Source organism: Chrysochloris asiatica, unplaced genomic scaffold (assembly GCF_000296735.1).
Source record: "Chrysochloris asiatica unplaced genomic scaffold, ChrAsi1.0 scaffold00168, whole genome shotgun sequence".
Lineage (NCBI taxonomy): Eukaryota > Metazoa > Chordata > Mammalia > Afrosoricida > Chrysochloridae > Chrysochloris > Chrysochloris asiatica.
In genome coordinates, this window is record NW_006408686.1 from 657,641 (window position 1) to 664,991 (window position 7,351).

At 43.6% G+C, this 7,351-nt stretch overlaps 1 non-coding gene across 1 annotated transcript; it reads left to right on the top strand.

Annotated features, from left to right (window-relative positions):
* The first annotated feature begins 3,487 nt into the window (after window positions 1–3,487).
* Window positions 3,488–3,573, top strand: TRNASTOP-UCA. Its single transcript has one exon. It is a non-coding gene; the product is annotated as a tRNA-Tyr (tRNA).
* Window positions 3,574–7,351: the final 3,778 nt, after the last annotated feature.

Sequence of the window (7,351 nt, forward strand, 5' to 3'; positions counted from 1 at the left end):
AATGAAACAAGGTATATGATTTGTTGAATGTAAAACTGATGATGTGCCCTGTAAACTTTCACTCAATCCACAATAAAAACCTTAAAATAAAAAATAAAATAAAAAAATGGGAGAAGAAGGATTGATTGAGATTATAGGGCAAAAAAGGGCTAAACACAAGTGGAATGCGGGACCCTATCCAGAGAAACAGCAACACTAGCGATGGAGGCAGGGATGAGGACGTGGAGAGAGGGAGCAGCTGAGGACTCTAGACTCATGGAAAGAGAGGGACTGAATGCTGGCAGCCAGGAGGCAGGCTTGCAGAATGTGCCCTTTGATTGTTTAAATTATTATATATTCCTGAGTGTTTTTGTGTCCCTCCCCCACCAAAATAAAATAAACAGAGGGAATGTAAGCAAATACTGTTGAAGGATGATGCACAGAGGAGACTGTAATCATTGCAATGAAACAATGGTGAAAAGCCAATGTTCTCCCATGTAAACTATCACTCAGTTCACAAAAAAAAGAGTTAAAGCTCCCAAGTCCATCCTTGTGACCCCTATTGAAGATAGAAAATTGGTTGGAGATTTAAACAAGTTTGAACTGCAAGGTCAGTGGTTCAAACTCACCAGCGGCTCCTTGGAAATCCTATACAGGGTCGCTATGGTTCGGAATCAACTCGATGGCACTCAATAACAACAACAACTATTAAGTGCTAGACTTTTACAGTCATCATTATAGTTCCCAGTCAGCCAGTGACATCTATTGTGCTAGTCCTATTTGACAAAAGGAAACTGAGGTTTCCATCCCACGAATACTCACTGATATCTGCTATGTGCCAAGTGCTTTAAGAAAAAAACAAGAAACAAATCCATTGCTATCAATTTGATTCAAGTATAGAATACAGTAGAACTGCCCTCAAGGGTTTTCTGGGCTGTAGTCTTTACAGTTGTTGCTGTAAAGTGCTGTACAGTTGTGATTGTTAAGTGCCGTTCACGTCCTGTTGTTAAGAGAATTTCCAATGAGAGGCCGGTGGGTTTGAACCACTGACGTTGCTGTTAGCAGATCAGTGCTTATCCTACAGCGTCACACAGACTTACCACCAGGACTCCCAGGCATCTTAAACCTACCACCATTGAGTCTGTTAGACTCATTATGAGCCCCAACAAGGTGGCTGGTGGGTTTGAATCATGGATCTTGTGGTTGACAATCCAACGCTTAATCCACTTCACCACCAGGGTGCCTTAGTCACTCTTTGTTGTTATTGTTGTTAGCTGCTTTCGAGTTGGTTTCGACTCATAGCAACCTTGTATAGGGTTTCTGAGGAGCGGCTGGTGGGTTTGAACCATTGACCTTGTGGTCCAAACTGACCTTTCTGTTTGCACTAAGTCTAGTGCTTATCCAACAGCGCCACACCAGGAGTCCAGATACTCTGTGTTGTTGTTGTTAAGTGCCGTCAAGTCAGTTCCGACCCATAGCGACCCAGTACAGGGTTTCCGAGGCTGTAAATCTTTATGGGAGCAGAAAGCCTCATCTTTCTCCCATGGAGCAGCTGGTAGTTTCGAACTGCTGACCTTGAGGTTCGTAGCCCGATTCGTAACCACTACACTACCAGAGTACTCTTTAGGTGCTAAGAATATAGCAATGAGCAACGTTCATAGTTTCAAGGAGCTGATATTCTAGAGGAGCAGACAGACAATAAGCAAATACACATTGACCATGTCAGGTGGTATCCAGTGTGATAAAGAAAGCCCGGCAGGGCAAATGGATCCAGTGACACGGCTTGCTATTTTAAACCAGATGGTCAGGGAAGACTTCATTGAGGGTCAGGGATATTTGAACAGAGACCAAAGTGAAGGGCGGCAGGGAGGCACATAAACATGGGGGTGGGCAGAGAGATCAGCAAAACATAAAGGCTCAGAGAGAGGACTATGTGAGGTGTGTTTAGCAGGAGACCAGAGCTGGGTAAGTGAGGGGAGAAGAGTAAGAAACAGGATCAGAAATGAAAGGGACTAAATGTTAGGACTGCTAGGTTGTGATGAGAACTTTGGCTTTTATTCTGAGATGGCAGAAATTTAAAAGTTTCAAAGAAACACTTAAGTCATGATATGATAAATAAACCCAACCCAACTCATCATGGTTAATTCCAACCCATAAGCGACCCCATGTATTTCAGAGTAGAACTATGCTCCATAGGGTTTTCAATGGCCCGATTTTATGGAAATTAGTCCTGGTGGCACAGTGGGTTGAGTGCTTAGCTGCTAATTGAACTCAGCAGGAGACAGTTTGCTTCCATAAAGATTACAATCTTAGAAAACCTATAGGGTAGTTCCACTTTGGGTCAAGAGCAAACTATGTATTTGTACCACTCACGGACCACTTAAGGAGCCCTGGTGCCTGGGAAACCTGATACAGGGTCACTATGAGTCAGAATGGCAATGGATTTGGGTTTGTTATATGCTGCTGAGTCATTCTGACTCATAGAGACCTTGTATAGGGTTTCCAAGGTGCAGCTGGTGAATTTGAACCACTGACCTTGTGGTTAGCAGTCAAGTACTTATCCTACAGCGCCACACCAGGACTCCGTAGATTATGATAAGCCAAAACCCAAACCCGTTAATCATGAGTAGATTCCAATTCTGACGACCCCCAGTGTTACAGCATAGAATTGTTCCACAGGGCTTTCTTGACTGTGATGTTTACAAAACCTGGCCGTTCTGAGCCAGTTTTCCTGGCAATAAAATGCTGGTGTAGAAATTGATGAACTCTGATGTGTTGGGGATTTATGTCGTTTTGGCTACTGCATGTCCGCATCTCCTTTGATAGTTTTTGTGTTCATTAGGCGCTCAATAAATAATTGAATGAGCACAGGGGCCCGCAGGTCTCTGCAGTTTCATAAAAGGCCAATAGATGTCGCACGAGAACCGTCACTACTTATCCAAGACTCCCTGGATAAAAATCAGATCTGTGTAGTGTTAAAAGAATTCGCTCGTTCCTGTGTAGAATAAATCGGATTTTTCAAGGAAGGGACATAAGAGTGCCAAATTATTGGTATCTTCATAAAAAACTGACTTCTCACTTAAAAAAAAAATGAGATCCAACCCTACCCCCCAACCCACCCCCTTTAACGGACTTCTGGTGTGCCACTGTGAATCAGCACTGGTCTTCGAACCACAAAGTTGGCAATTCAAACCTATCAGTCTTTCCTCAGAAATCCTATACACCTGTATGAGTCGGAACCGACTCAACGGCACGTAACAGCAAGACCTGGGGCTTCCGTCCCAGAATGCTTGGCGCCATGCAAATGAAGACAGTTTACAGAGCGAGAATAATCCATGCCTAGTGAGGCAGAGTAAACATTATAAATTATATAGTCTGTGATAAATAAATGGAAAAAATTAATACATATGGATATAAATAATCTCATTAAGCCCACTAATATTCACCATATGTGTAAAAAGATATAATTCTTCAGGTTTATATATTTTCAGAGCGAACATTTCGTACCGCCCGGATGATCCTCAGTGGTCTGGGGTGCAGGCTTCAAACCTGTAGCTGTCTAGCGACAGAGTGGTTCAATTCCACCTTTCGGGCGGAAAGGGTAGATTTCTTATTTTCCCCTTCCCCTAACTGGATTTTGCGGCGTGTCCAGAAGGATGCTTCTCCAGTCTGTTCCAGGAGAGGTCGCTGCATGCCCGGCATCTGCAAGAGTGTTTCTCTAAATCGCAGTTTGTCCCCCTAATCCTCGCGAGTCTCTTGCCAATGATCGCGTCTTATTCGCGAATCATCAAAGGCGACTCTAAAAAGCGAAGAAAAAACTCGTCTACACTTTCAGTCCCAAGGTATTTAAAGTCTGGAAATTATTCTCAATTTCTGCCTTTCATTGGCTTATTCATTCAGTTATTTGCTTACTTAGATATTAACCACACGTGCATTTATTAACTCAATTATGTATTCATTCTTCCTCTTTTCTTTCTTTCTCTCTTTTTCTCGTTCTTTTATTCATTCATTCCATACATGCAGGGTCAGTCTCCCCTTAACCGCTGTTTCAGTTACCCGCGGTTAACCGCGGTCTGAAAATATTACATGGAAAATTCCAGAAATCAACAATTCTTAAGTTTTAAATTGCCGCCGTTCTGAGCTACCGTATGAAATCTCCGGGGTCCTGGCTCCGGCCGCCCTTTAGTCGCTTAGAAACCTCTCTTGTCGCGATATCTCAATGCATATATTCAAGTAACCTTTATTTTTCTAAGTAATAGTTTTATTTAATCATTAATTATTGGTGTTAATTGTATACCGTGCCTACTTTATAAATGAAAGGTTCTCAGGTATGTGTGTATGTATAGGAAAACACATAGTATATACGAAAGGGAAAGTTCGTGGAAAAATTCCATTATCTTTATATTCAATTTTTCTATGAACTTTTTGAAGCCTCCTGGCTGTATAGCTTAGTTACCATGCGCGGCTTCAGGATCTTGAATCTATCCCCCATGGATAAGGGGATACTCCTGTGTTCACTGAGTGGCTAGCCGCTCTGGGCTCGACCCTGCACTGGGAGGTGCTGAGGAGGTCAGTGACCATGACAAGTTTAGCCCTGGCCTCACGGAGCTCCCAGTCCAGTGGAAAAGACAAATATTAACAATCATGAGTTACATATTTGACAACTACAATGGTGATACGTGCGGGAAGGAAATGTACAGAGCACATGAGGTCATCACATGAGGTCATCTAATAAGGAGAACTGATCCTGTGGTGGCTGGCGGTCAGCCTGACATTTGAGCAGAGACGTGAGGTTGAGACCATAGGGGGAATTATCCAGAAGGAAACTAAAATGCTTTGCTGTCTAATACAACTTTGAATCCTAGTGAGCAACCCTGTAGGAATGGAATAGAATTGCCCTATACTCTACTAGCATAGTGGTTATGAGTCAGGCTGCCAACCTCAAGGTCAGCAGTTCGAAACTCGCCGGAGAAAGATGAGGCATTCTGCTCCCTTAAACTAAGATTTACAGCCTCAGAAACCCTGTGCAGGGTCACTATGAGTAGAAACCAACTTCAGGTTACTTAACAACAACAACAACAAAGGGTTCCTGAGGAGTCCTGGTGTGGCACTGTGGGCTAATGTGCCACACTGCGAAGCTGTTTGAACTGCAAAGTTGGTGGTTCAAGATCACCATGGTTTCCTCAGAAACCCTATATAGGGTTGCTATGGGTCAGAATCAACTCCACAGCACTTAAAAACAGTAGGGTTTCAAAGGCTGTCATCTTTTTGGAAGCAGCCTGCCATATCTTTCTCCCAAGGAGCTGGTGGGCTCAAACTGCCAACCTTTTCCCATTAGCACTGAACACTTAACCACTCCCTTTTCTTAAGTGCCTTTGAGTGGATTCCAACTCACAGTGACCTTATATAGGCTTTCCCAAGCTATTAATCTTTATGTGAACAGAAAGTCTCAGCTTTCGCCTGAGGAGCAGCTGGTGAACTTGAACAGTTGACCTAGTGGTTGGTAGCCCAGTGTTCATCCTACAGAGCCACCACACTCTTTAGGGTTTTAGCCAGGAGAAAACCCAACCCAACCCAACCCACTCATAGCAAAGCTACAGGGCAGAGATGCTCCATCAGGTTTTCAATCTTTATAGAAGCAGACTGTTACATCTTTCTCCCATGGAGTGGTGGGTGAGGTTCCAACTGGCAACGTTTTGGTTAGTAGCTGAGAACTTTAACCACCGTGCTACCAGAGTGCCTTTATAAAGGAAACCAAAAACCCAAACGAAACCCATTGCCCCGGCATCAGTTCTGATCTTGTGTGTTTCCAAGGCTGTACATTTCCATGGAAGCAGAAAGTCTCATCTTTCTATTGTGGAGCTGCTGCTGGGTTTGAACTGCTAACCGCAAGGTGCTTATCTTATAGTGCCACTAAGACTTCTTAGTCAGTAGAAGAGAGAAGGTGGGGGGGTACTCTGGATCAGGAATCAGGGTGGCCTCAATAACAATGATGGGGTAGTAACTTCTGCTCGTTTCACTCTGCTCAGTACTGGCTTGCACAAATTCACTGGCTCTTTACAACAGCCCCATTCTGCAGATGAGAAAACTGAGGCAAAAAGTGGTGAGGTCATTAGTTCACAGTCACCCAATTTTGGTAGACCTCCAGTCCCAGGCCATTGCTCTTTAATACTGCCTAAAGGTGTGGCGCTGTGGGTTAATGCGCCAGACTGCAAAGCTGTTTGAACTGCAAGGTCAGTGGTTCAAGCTCACCAGCTGCTCCTTGGAAACCCTATACAGGGTCGCTATGGGTCAGAATCAACTCAACGGCACTTAACAACAACAACAAAATAGTGTTCTTCCTAAAGTAGCTACTCACCAAGTTCTATACACTGTTCTTCATAAATCTCTATCTATTACAGATTAAATTGAGTTCCCCCCAAATATATGCTGTAAACCCTAACCCCTATACCTGTGGGGTATATAAATGGAGAAAAGATTGAAGTTGTCAAAGACTTTATTTTACTCCAATCAACCATCAACACTCATGGAAGCAGCAGTCAAGAAATCAAGTGATGTATTCATTGAATAAATCTGCGGCATAAGACCTCTTTAAAGTGTTGAGCAAAGATGTCAGTTTGAGGACTAAGGTACAACTGACCCAAGCCATGGTATTCTCAATAACCTCATATGCATGTGAAAGTTCAATAGTGAATAAGGAAGACCATAGAAGAATCGATGCATTTGAATTATGGTGTTGGAGGAGAATATTGAAACTACCACAGACTGCCCAAAGAGTAAATAGATCTCTGTTGGAAGAAGTACAGCCAGAATGCTCCTTAGAAGCCAGGATGGTCAGACTTCATCTCACATGTTTTGGACATGTTGTCAAGGGGGACCAGTCACTGGAGAGGAACATCATGCTTGGTAAAGTGGAGAGTCTGAGAAAAAGAGGATGACCACCAATGAGATGGACTGGCACAGTGGCAGGAGCAATGGGCTTATGCTCAGGTTGGCCCGGGACTGAGCAGTGTCTCGTTGTGTTGCGCATAGGTTCGCTATGAGTCGGTACCGACTTGATGGCACCTAACAACTACAACAATACCTGTGGTATGGCACTGTGGATTAATGAACTGGTCTGCAAAGCCAGTTTGAACCACAAGGCTGGCAGTTCAAATTCACCAGCCACTCCTCGGAAACCTTATCTAGGGTTGCTATAAATCGGAACGGAGGCCACTTAACAACAACATATCTGTGGTTATAATCCCATTTGGGAATGGGTTTCCTTTGTTATAATAATTGTTGTTGTTGTTGTTGTTAAGTGCCATCGAGTCGGGTCCGACCCATAGCGACCCTGTACAGGGTTTCCGAGGGTGTAAATCTTTACGGGAGT